A 13,127-nucleotide genomic window follows, 5' to 3' on the forward strand; every position below is an offset into this window, starting at 1 on the left:
AAATAACACCACATAGTTGACATATAATACCGCCATGTAGTTGACACATAATACCGACTTATAGTTCTCCCATCACCCACATTACCGACATTACGCTCATAAATAATGACACCATATAGTTTACACATATCGCCATATAGTTCATGCACAAATTAATACTGCCATATAATTCACTTTTATTGCCGTCATGTAATTCACCCATAATACTGCCATATAATTCACACTTATTGCCACCATGGAGTTCACCCACAATACTCCCTCATAGTTCACACATAATACTCCTTGCATAGTTCACACATATTTTCGCCATGTAGTTCACCCATAACTTTCTCGCATAGGTCACACTTATTGCCGCCAATGTAGTTCACCCATAATACTGCCATATAATTCACACGTATTGCCGCCATATAGTTCTCCCGCATAGTTCACCCTTATTACCGCCATATAGTTCACGCATAATACTCCCGCTTAGTTCACACATAATGCCGTCATATAGCTCGCACACACACTACTGCAATTTTTAGTTGCTTTTCTTCCCATGTTCACTGCCCGGCTCTCCAGCCCCAGAGTCCGGCTGTAATAATACCGCACCTCGGGCTAATAATAAAGTATTTCAGCTATTTTCTGTCCGCCCATAAAAGATGACAGAATCTTCATGTCTGACTTGTGTTTTCTCGGAGGGATATTTTTGGAGGGGCTATTTTGGGAAGGAAACATATTTGCTTTTGGAAGAAGATTCTGATCTCAGAGCAAATTTCCATTGGCAAATTGTCCTTTTTCCCAGTGCGGGGGATCAGCGAGCGCAGCGCCGGCAGTGCACAGTCCGTGTGGCCCCGGGGGGCCGGAAGCTAATAACAAACTATTCCCGGGGAGATATGACGCTATAACGGTATCATACATTATAACACACATTAGTGAGAATTATTTAAAGGGGAACGCCACCAATAAAAAAAACTTGCTAATGAATCCGTAGCACGTCCGGTTAAAGGGGTTGTCTGCTTGTTATTTAAATGTTTGTATTTGGTGGTAAAAAACAATTTTTTGCATTAAAAATGTTGCACTGTTTGGCTTTTACAGGCTCTTTGTTTCCTGCACATTCAACTTTTATGTGGTCTGATCAGCTGAGAGGCGCTCAAAAAAAGACAGATAAAAGAGTTACAAACTCTTCTATCAGGCCATTAGAATGAACTCACTGAAGGATTCTGAGTTAACTCATTGTTTAGCAACTTAAAGCCCACAAAAGGGAACTTTTGGGAAACAAACCCCAAAAATATCCCCAAAGCAGAACAGTAAATCTCATCAAATTCATCTGCAGATGATTATCTCGCGTGTATGGCCGATTAAAAGAATCCAAATATTTACAGAATTTTTTTTTTCTTTCTCTTTTCCGCCCCGATTTCTTTTGCAGTCGTCTCTCCGGGGATATCTCGTCTTATTCATGAGAAGTGAATAAAACCCACAAAGCCGCCCAGCGCTTCCCAGTTCCTAATCTTTAATTAGGATGAACCAGTTCTCTCTTTCTCTCGTTCTGCAGAACACATCTCAGAGGAATAATCACCAAAGCCTTGGAGCTAATGTGGTGCGTGGGAAAAAATTTGGGCTCCTTTGGTGCCTCCCCTTGTGTCAAGTGCTTTTTTTTTTCCGGGCAGAACAAGGATACGCACAGGCAGCCGGGAGAAGACGAAGAAGAAGAGAGACAATCGTATCCCCTAACAACGGAATCCGGAGACCTAGTGACCACTGCACCGCGCTAATGAGTGCGAGCTCTGCGGCCAATCACAGGCGGTGAGCGCAGCTCTGGGTATACACTGCCCAAAAAATGATCGGAATACTAAGTCTTTTTCCAAAAAACAACAAGGATCAGCTCCCACCCCTCCCACATCCCAACGGTGACCCTGTTGTGAGCACGACTCTGGATTTAACCAGATAAAAGTTACCATAACGGGGTGGAACGTTAAAAGATTATGAGTACTACAGTGCCACGTTCAGTGGTCTCCAACCTCCAGCCATTGTGACACTACAACTCCCAGCGGGCCCTAAAGGGCAGAAACATTTTTATGATGTGCAATGGTAGCAAAATGTCATTTTTCAGTACCTGCTACCAATTTTTGAAAGGTCTGTAAACTTTTGCATCTATTATTTAATTTCACAAAAAAAGAAAAAAAAAATCTTCTGCCGTTTATTATACACAGCTCCTTTGCAGACTTATGCGTCTCCATGGTGACAGACTACAAACAAACCCAGTATGTAGTCTGATCCTTCATGTGTTACTCCAGTTTGTTTTTTTCTGCCATTACTTTTTGTTTAGCTTTTTTTCTACAGATGGATAGATACAAGCGGAAAATGATGTAAATTATGGTTGGTGCTTGTTTGGCTAAACAAGTTCACGAATTGGTAGAAATATCGGTCGGATGTCTCCGTTGCAGATGCCATCAAATTTGGCAAGAAGAGTGGCGCAGTATGCAACCCTACATCTGCCACATCTTTGTCTACCACCCTTTCTGTACTCTCTCTTTGTTCTACCAATGACCGATGATCAACTATCTCCCCATTCTGAACCTCTGACTCACATCTGCAAGCCTTCTCTTGTGCTGCACCAGTTCTTTGGATTGCGCTACCCCATGCAGTCAGAGTCAGACTTTATTTGAGACCGCCACAGGTTTCAGCGCATCCTAAAAATACATCTTTTTACACCTTCATCTAATTCTTCATTTACTCTCCAATTCCTTGGATACATTTATACAACCCCCACATTCCATGCTCCAGAGCTGATCTTTAAATGCATCTAGACAGATAAAGTATTAAATCCAGGGTCGTTTTTGTCCTGCTGATCAATGCATTGATATCTGCACAATATACGGCAGGACTTTCTGCACCGCGATCGAGCTTGGAATCAGCTGACCGCTGTTCTGCCCTGTTACCATGGAAACTCGAGACATAAAAAATAAAAAAACACATCGATTCTGTTTTCTCCGGTGCTTCAAGGAGCAGACGGTTAATGAGGACTAGTGCAGGGGTAATGGGAAATTAGATTACTCGGTCACCTCTCGGAGCGCTCCTCTGCCGAGTGCAGGTGGGAAGAGGAAGCATTTCTTTAGATTCTTTGATTTTGGAGCTGTCGGAATTATTCTATTTCTTATGGAAAGTTTCCTCCTAGGGTTGGATTGAATGAATACGCATTTTCAACTCTGCTGAAACGTATGGGTCCACTTAGTTTTGTGCTAGAAAGACGTGAATTTTCCTTGCTTCTCAGAACAGAGACCCCATCCGCTTGGTGGTCCCACTTCACACCACAAGGCACAGTCAGCTTGGTGGTTACAGTGTGTTGTAGTTGGCGCTGATAGCACACAGCGTTTTCGAAGGATCCTTGTCATTCCTATTCATTTAAGTTTTCCTTGATGGACAAGAGGAAGCCTAACAGCTAACTTTTACAGGAGCTACTCCGATGATGTAGAGACCTTCCCTGCCAATTTCCCGGTACCCACTCCTATAGCGCCGACCCCAGAATCTGCGCTTTGTAGCCAGGGCACAACAAACCTTTTCCAAGATGTTTGGGGTAGATGTGGGAAAGTCCAGATTGGCCAACTCTTCTTACACTTTGGAACGGTTCCCTTTTTTTATTTTCCAGGTTCCTCTTGAAAAATCGCCAATGTATGCCCTGATAAATAAGAACCTGAACAAGCAGCGGCTGCAGAGCCAGAACTTTCTACTCCCGACTGTGACGCTAGTCACTGCTCTTGGACAAACTGTGAGGCTTGGTAGTCAAGAAGTCCGGAGTATGATACCAAAAGGGCTCGTAATAAAGGGATAAGGCATAGTCAGTTAACAGCCCGAGGTTATAATTCCGGGAAGGTAGCAGATCTGTTAGGCGTCGGGTTCCTGACGCTGCACAGTGGGAATCCCGAGCCTTGCTTACAGCGGTCTCCCATTCCTCTCCAGCCGCAGAGGAGGTTGCTCAGCAAACTCGTCAGTCCCGGCACTCTGCCCAGACCAGCTCCGTGGGTTTGCTTGCTGCTGCCACCTCTAGCACAGCTATGGCAATGCATGCTGCTCAGCAGCGAGATTCTCCAGGGACTAAGTCCCCATGTCGGGCCACTGAGCATGCCCATGGAGTGATCTCCCATTGGAGATCGAAGGTCACGTGCTCAGGTCCTGCTCGTGTTCGGATTGGCCCATCCGAGAAGCCAGGAAGGTCCCGGACGCTCGCGGCTATAAAAGGCTCGCATAGCCGCTCAGCCATGCGCTAGGATAGACTGTATTTTCAGACTATGAGGAGTGAGTGATATATGCACGTATGAATGTCTCTGGTGAATGACTCATTAAGAAACCCCTACCCTTGGTACGCATGTGTTGTGCTGCCTAGCCTGCTAGCGCCCAGGCTTAGGCGTAGGTAGGTCAGGGTTTGAGTCAGGCATTAGTCCTCACCAGTGACTCGGCACGCCTCAGTGCACGTGCTCCACACTCCTTAGCCAGCGTCTATAGCGGCGTTCGCGGCAGCAGTGGGCCTAGAGGGACTCTAAACCCGTGTCCTTGGGGTAGAGTTCTGTGGCCGTACACTGTGCGCTCTTTTGGCCAGGCTCTGTGAGCTAAACAGGCTCCGGCATCTATGTTCAGCGGTCGTGCAGCTCTGTGAATTAACAGAGTTTGCTCTTGTTCACATTGGGTGACGTAACCCACGTGTGACTGTTTTCACACCGCTTAATTCTTCCGCCATTATCTAGCAGCAGTGTACCACCTCTGCACGGTGGACCCCGGGCTGCGAACGTACTTACTACTATTTTATAATTTGGTGCGTTCCGCCAGCCCCAACATTATCCTAGCCCCCGGGTCTGACTAATAATGGCGGACGAACAACGACTGTATAGATACATCCAGCAGCTGGAGGGTAGGTTGGCAGCACTAGAGCGTTCCACCTCAGCTGCGGATGTTACCTCGGTCGCTGTTCAAGCAGCTACAGAGGCTGTCGCCCGTGTTTCCACGGCCAGCTCTGCCCCGACCTTGTCTCGCTTCCCGCTGTCCGAGAAGTTCTCGGGTGATAGTGCTTCATGCAGGGGTTTCGTGAGTCAGTGCTCCATTCACCTGGAGTTGCTGGCCAAACGATTTCCCTCTAAGCAGGCCAAGGTGGGATTTATCATCTCCCTTCTGTCGGGCAGGGCCTTGGAGTGGGCCACCCCGCGTGGGGATCCCCTGGTACAGAGTGCCACCCATTTTCTGGTCACTCTGAAGCAGGTGTTCCTGGGGCCTCGGGTCACGCACGACACCGCACTTCAGTTGCTGGCCCTAACCCAGGGTTCGTCTCTGGTCAGTCAGTATGCCATCCTCTTTAGAACTCTGGCCTCAGAGCTTGAGTGGCCAGATAAGGTTCTCATAGCTATATTCTGGAGAGGTCTGGCTGATCATGTTAAAGACGCCCTGGCCACCAGGGAGGTGCCCACCACTTTGGAGAAGCTTATTACGGTCTCCACCCGAATTAACATTCGCTTCACTGAGCAAGGGCTGGAGCGCTCCAAGTCCCGCCAACAATATAGGTTGGCTCCTAATTTTGCTTGACCGCTGGAACCTCCCGGTCAGCCGCCTGAGCCTCCAGAGGCCATGTCCCGCACGGGGTCCAGGGTCCGGTCCGCGCGGGTACCTTCAGTCTGTTTCCGTTGTGGGCAGACTGGGCACCTTGCTAACCAGTGCCCACAGCGGCCGGGAAATGCTCTTGTCTAGTGGTTATCGGAGGGGGCCTACTAGACACAGCAACTTTCTCCTCCAAGCTCCTGTTTAAAGGGGCGTTAGAGTTTGATTCTTCCACTCTGGTTGTGGAGGTTTGTATGGACTCTGGAGCGGAGGGCAATTTCATGTCGTCTGCCTTCGCTCAACAACACGCAATCCCCCTGGACCTGCTACCTCAACCCGTCACTATCAGAGTGGTGAATGGTGCGACACTCCCATCCCAAATCACCCACCAGACGGCTCGACTGAGACTCTCACTGTCTCCTTCCCATCAGGCGATGCTGTCTCTTCTTGTCATGCCCGAAGGTATCGACCAGGTCCTCCTAGGGGTTCCTTGGTTACGAGCTCACTCTCCTCACAGAGTGGTCCTCGGGAAAAATCCTCGGTTGGAGCAAGTCCTGCGAGGGTAGGTGTCTGAGGGGCTGCGTACAGGTTGCTATCTCTAAGGTTCCCGCAGATCTCTCCTCGCTTCCCAAGCCGTATCAGCAGTATGCAGACGTTTTCTCCAAGAAGGCGGCGGAGACCCTTCCGCCGCACCGCCCTTACGACTGTCCTATTGACCTCTTGCCCGGTGCTGAGCCTCCTCGGGGTCGAGTCTATCCCCTATCTCTCCCAGAGACAGAGGCCATGTCTCAGTATATCAGGGAGAATCTGGCAAGAGGATTCATTAGGAAGTCGGTGTCTCCGGCGGGAGCGGGAGTCTTCTTTGTCCAAAAGAAGAACGGAGAATTATGTCCCTGCATCGATTACAGGGGTCTTAACGCCATAACCGTTAAGAACACGTATCCTCTACCCCTGATATCGGAATTGTTCGATAGGCTACGGGGAGCGAGAGTGTTTACTAAGCTTGATCTGCGAGGAGCCTATAACCTGATTCGTATCCGTGAGGGGGACGAATGGAAGACGGCATTTAACACCAGAGATGGGCACTATGAATACCTGGTGATGCCCTTCGCGCTATGTAAAGCTCCAGCCATCTTCCAAGACTTTGTGAACGATATCTTCCGGGATATGCTTACCACCTCGGTAGTAGTCTATCTGGACGATATTCTCATTTACTCTCCAGATATTGACTCCCACCGGAGGGATGTTCGCAAGGTTTCAGATCTCCTGCGGGCAAACTCCCTTTACGCCAAGTTGGAGAAATGTGTGTTTGAGCAGGAGTCCTTGCCTTTCCTGGGCTATATCATCTCAGCCCAGGGGTTGGCCATGGATCCTGCCAAACTACAGGCGGTGATGGATTGGCAGGAACCCCATTCTCTCAAAGCGGTGCAGCGCTTTATGGGGTTCATAAATTACTATCGCCAATTGATCGCCCATTTCTCAACTTTGGTAGCGCCCTTGGTAGCCCTCACCAAGAAGGGTGCAAACCCCAAACTGTGGTCGGAAACTGTCTCCAAGGCCTTCGCCACAATTAAATCCCACTTCGCTAGCGCTCCCATTCTACATCGCCCCGATGTAGATAAGCCCTTCATTTTGGAGGTGGATGCCTCTTCCGTCGGTGCTGGAGCGGTCCTGTTCCAGAAGGACTCGCAAGATCGGAAGCACCCATGCTTCTTCTTCTCTAAGACCTTCACCCCGGCGGAGAGGAATTATTCCATCGGGGACAGGGAGTTGCTAGCAATGAAGCTGGCCTTCTCAGAGTGGAGACACCTCCTGGAGGGGGCTCGCCACCCTTTCCAGGTGTTACCGACCACAAAAATTTGGTCTATCTACAGACAGTCCAGCGGCTGAATTCTCGCCAGGCCAGATGGTCCTTGTTCTTCTCCCGATTCCATTTCACCCTGCATTTTCTCTCCGGGGTGAAGAACGTCCGGGCCGACGCTCTTTCTCGCTCCGTGGTTTCATCGGAGGAGGAGGAGCCTCGGCTGATAGTCCCATCGGAGAGCCTGGGGACCGTGGCTCCGGTTGCTCTCGAGTCTGTACCTCCGGGCAAGACTTTTGTCCCTGCCCATCTGCGACTGGAGGTCCTCTCTTGGGCTCATTCGTCCAGGGTGGGGGGACATTTTGGGGCCAAGTGGACCTCTGATCTCCTGGCAAGGACGTACTGGTGGCTGCATATGGTCCGTGACGTCAGGGACTATATTCAGGCATGCGTCTTTTGCGCCCAGAATCGGTCCTCTCAGCAGCGGCCCGCTGGGTTACTCTATCCCCTGCCGGTAGCGGACAGGCCCTGGGAGATGGTTGGTATGAACTTTGTGGTGGGTCTGCCCAAGTCCAGTGGCAGCACCGTCATTTGGGTGGTCACCGATCATTTCTCCAATATGGTGCATCTGGTGCCACTCTCGCGGCTACCTTCTGCACGGGGCCTGGCAGCGTTGATTATTAAACATGTCTTCCGCCTGCACGGCATGCCGAATAAGATTGTCAGCGACCGGGGTCCTCAGTTTGCGTCTCGGTTCTGGAGAGAGCTGTTCTCTGCTCAGCATCGAGCTGAATCTCTCCTTGGCCTATCATCCCGAGACGAACGGGTTGGTTGAGAGAGCCAACCAGACCCTGGTGACATATCTGCGACATTTTGTCTCGGCCAGGCAGGATGACTGGGCATCCTTGCTGCCGTGGGCGGAGTTCGCTTTGAACAACATTGTGGCCGACTCCAACGGTCAGACCCCATTCCTCTTAAATTACGGCCAACATCCGCGCATCCCCGTGCCCATGCCTGTGTCATCCACCGACTCAAGGGTGGCAGACTGGGCGGTGGAGGCACGTGACATTTGGGATTGCACGCAGGATGCTATCCGGGCCTCCAAGGAGAGAATGAGGCCTCCGCTGACGCACACAGGCGTCCTGCTCTGACCTTTGCCCCTGGCGACTTAGTGTGGCTTTCTGCCCGAAACGTCAGGCTGCGGGTTGAATCCGCTAAGTTCGCACCGCGCTATATTGGCCCTTTCAAGGTCCTTGAGCAGATCAATCCTGTGGTCTACCGCCTGGCCCTTCCACCACACTTGGCCATTTCTAACACGTTTCATGTGTCCCTCCTTAAGCCGGTTCACATGTCCCGGGTTTCTGAGCCATCTGCCGGACCTGTCATCTGACGAGTTTGAGGTCAATGTCATTGTGGGATGGAAAATGATGCGGGGCAAAAAGTTTTATTTGGTGGATTGGAACGGTCATGGTCCAGAGGCTTGGACCTGGGAGCTGATGGAGAACATCCACGCTCCTCTTCTCATTGTGGAATTTGAGCGGAGCGAGGCTCAGAGAGGAGGGGGCCCTAGGAGGGGGGGTAATGTTAGGCGTCGGGTTCCTGTCGCTGCACAGCGGGAATCCTGAGCCTTGCTTACGGCGGTCTCCCATTCCTCTCCAGCCGCAGAGGAGGTTGCTCAGTAAACTCGTCAGTGCCAGTGCACTGCCCAGACCAGCTCCGTGGGTTTGCTTGCTGCTGCCACCTCTGGCACACCTATGGCAATGCATGCTGCTCAGCAGCGAGATTCTCCAGGGACTAAGTCCCCATGTCGGGCCACTGAGCATGTCCGTGGAGTGATCTCCCATTGGAGATCGAAGGTCACGTGCTCAGGTCCTGCTCGTGTTCGGATTGGCCCATCCGAGAAGCCAGGAAGGTCCCGGACGCTCGCGGCTATAAAAGGCTCACTAGGATAGACTGTATTTTCAGACTATGAGGAGTGAGTGATGTATGCACGTATGAATGTCTCTGGTGAATGACTCCTTTAAGGATGTTTTTGTAAATGTATCTGAACTACGGATGATAAAAATGAAAAAAGTCCATGTAAACTTTGCAGAAAGAATATTTAAATTATTATTACACTTACCCCATTAACTCCTATGGTCTAAAAACAGATACAAATACAATGTGGCGTTTTGGCAAATTAATGGTAGGTGAATAAAAAAACAAACAATCCTGCAGATAAACACAGACAGAAAACTAAATAAAACCAATGAAAAAAAGTAGAATGTATACAAATCCTGAAAGCACAAGTGTGAATGAGACTTACTGAATTGTAAATGAGAAATATGTGCCAGTCAGGGACCGGAGTCCAATTTCTGTTGTATTTTGTGCCACTGTTGTAATTCTGGCCAGCTTCCGGTGAAGTTCTGTTCACTTTTCCAAAAGTTTGGTGCAGCAAAGCTGGTGGGACCAGGAGCTAAAAACTCCAAAGTATTTGTTCCGAGCTGATTATACGGGCACGGACGCCTGTAATCAGGACCCAGATTATGTTATTGGGTTACTCCAATCTTTGGACATTTATGGGATATCAACAACATAGGCAGAAAATGGGGGAAAGGTTATGTAAAAAAATATTCTACAGAACACTTCCAAAAAGTTGTAACAGTTTGGTTCCCACTATAATTGGTGTACAGGAGACAGGAGGGCTAATATTTTTTTGTCCCCCCCACCTTCTCTTCCACGAACCAAAAATACGGGCAACGTTGGGAGTATAGATGATGGATGAGGATACCTTTATGCATGTGTTCCATTACTTTTAGAAATCTGGAGTGCAAATATCAAAATCGCTACTCCACGTCACCCCTTTAAATAACTGTGCACCCCTGAAAACTGATTTTGGATGTAGATATGTATCGGTAGAGGATCACGTTGCACTATGAGCAGATTTTATGTCCGCCGTCTCCTTTGGCTGCTTGTGCAACTGCAAGTTAAGAGCTCGGTAGTTGGTCAATGCGAAGCCGATCTGGGAGGAAACGCAAGTGGGGGGTGTAATGCCTGCCTGACTATAGGGTCTGACTACACAGGGTTTATTTGTAGTCTGTAACCATGGAAATATATAAGTCTGCATAGGAGCTGTATACACAAAACTGCAGATTCTTAAATCTATTGCAAAGCTTTAAAAGTTTGTGCCAAAATGCCAGTGAGTATGAGCTATATACTGACTTTTCTTCTGTCTATTTTAGTTGAAGAAGTTGTCCGGGATCCTATCAATAATGGCATATCCTTAGGAGAGGTCACCAGTGATTGATCGGTGGGGGTCCGACACCCGGCGGCCAGGACTGCTCAGATGCTGGAATAATGGCCGCAGAAGTGGCACTCATTGCTACCTGACCTGGTGAAATCCTCGGCTGAGCCCCTGGGCACCGTAGCTGCCGCACTGGGGCCCCAATACGGTGTGCATGCCCGGTGGGTAGCCACGGAATTTAGTGCCACGCAACCGAAATATCAGGAGTCCGAGCGCCATAGCGGAGCGCTGTAACGAAAGATGTGCCCAGCACAGACTGGCACAGATACAAAGCGCTCGGCGACCTGGTGCCCGGCTACTATCAGAGCAGAAGGACTGACCAGGATGCAGCGCTGCACTTCAGCCGGTACCGGCACCGCCATTCTGCGGCTCTGTCACATCACATTAGTGCGATCAAGCTTATCCTCTATGAGAATTTTCACACCGTGGATTTTGGCTTTTCTTTCCGACGCATCGCTGCCAGCTCTTTCTTCTGCTGTAAAATGAGCAAAAGGATAATGAGGAGAGAAGGGCGACGGAAGGACGAATAAATCTTATCCACACGCAGCAAAAAAGCTAAAAATTAATTTTTCAACCAGCACATCAAATCGGGTGAACTCAGCGGCAAATCGGTTCAGCTTCGATTCCTTTTCTCCTCCATTTTCTCGTCGCTTGTCGGATTATAAGGAGGAATAAGAGACTGAACGATTTGCCAGCACATCGCCCCCTAGTGCACACATCGAGTACTTCTGTCTTCGATCATAAAATGTTTCCGTCTTTGTTCATATCTTTTGAAAAGTGGATCTATTTTCCTGAGAACGGCTGATATACGGAAGGCGAATATTTCCAATTATACCATGTCCCCATGTGACGGCGCTTTGTACTGGTGACTTGGGAGCTCATGTATTACGGTAATGCTTTGATGTCCTCAATCTCACCTCTTGTGGTTTTCACAGCCGCCTCCATCTCTCCCTTCGTCCTTCCTCATAATCCTCCTTTTCCCTATCAGGAAGCCACAGACGCCCGGCCCCTGCTGGCTTTATAGAATATATATTATTTTTTCTGGTTTCTAATTTAACCTTCTGCCCTGTGACGCTCGCTGCAACACGGCGACATCTCCTGAGGCTTGTCCTGACGCGGACCCTTCATCCAAAAATCGCATGGACAAGTTTCTACCGTCCTCAGTTTAAAATTCTCCTGCCCTTGAATTTTTGGTGGTAAATGCAACATGACTGCGGCGGATGAACATTAAAGAGAAAATCATTAAAGAAAAGCATTTATGGAAATAGTCACTGAAAGACGAAGTCCATGTGAATCAGGTCAATGAGAAATGTATTACTGACACCTGGTGGCCACATGGAGGATATGTCTCACATGGAAAATACCGTAATCCTGTATTATACCCCAGAGCTGCACTCACTATTCTGCTGGTGCAGTCACTGTATACATACATTACATTACTGATCCTGAGTTACATCCTGTATTATACCCCAGAGCTACATTCACTATTCTGCTGGTGCAGTCACTGTGTACATACATTACATTACTGATCCTGAGTTACATCCTGTATTATACTCCAGAGCTGCACTCACTATTCTGCTGGTGCTGTCACTGTGTACATACATTACTGATCCTGAGTTACATCCTGTATTATACCCCAGAGCTGCACTCACTATTCTGCTGGTGCAGTCACTGTGTCCATACATTACATTACTGATCCTGAATTACACCCTGTATTATATTTCAGAGCTGCACTCACTATTCTGCTGGTGCAGTCACTGTGTACATACATTACTGATCCTGAGTTACATCCTGTATTATACCCCAGAGCTGCACTCACGATTCTGCTGGTGCAGTCACTGTGTACATACATTACATTACTGATCCTGAGTTACATCCTGTATTATACTCCAGAGCTGCACTCACTATTCTGCTGGTGCAGTCACTGTGCACATACATTACATTACTGATCCTGAGTTACATCCTGTATAATACTCCAGAGCTGCACTCACGATTCTGCTGGTGCAGTCACTGTGTACATACATTACATTACTGATCCTGAGTTACATCCTGTATTATACTCCAGAGCTGCACTCACTATTCTGCTGGTGCAGTCACTGTGTACATACATTACATTACTGATCCTGAGTTACATCCTGTATTATACCCCAGAGCTGCACTCACTATTCTGCTGGTGCAGTCACTGTGTACATACATTACATTACTGATCCTGAGTTACATCCTGTATTATACCCCAGAGCTGCACTCACTATTCTGCTGGTGCAGTCACTGTGTACATACATTACATTACTGATCCTGAGTTACATCCTGTATTATATCCCAGAGCTGCACTCACTATTCTGCTGGTGCAGTCACTGTATACATACATTACTGATCCTGCGTTACATCCTGTATTATACTCCAGAGCTGCACTCACTATTCTGATGGTGCAGTCACTGTGCACATACATTACTGATCCTGAGTTATGTCCTGTATTATACT

Source organism: Dendrobates tinctorius, unplaced genomic scaffold (assembly GCF_039654945.1).
Source record: "Dendrobates tinctorius isolate UK_male_01 unplaced genomic scaffold, ASM3965494v1 ptg000027l, whole genome shotgun sequence".
In the NCBI taxonomy this organism is placed as follows: Eukaryota; Metazoa; Chordata; class Amphibia; order Anura; family Dendrobatidae; genus Dendrobates; species Dendrobates tinctorius.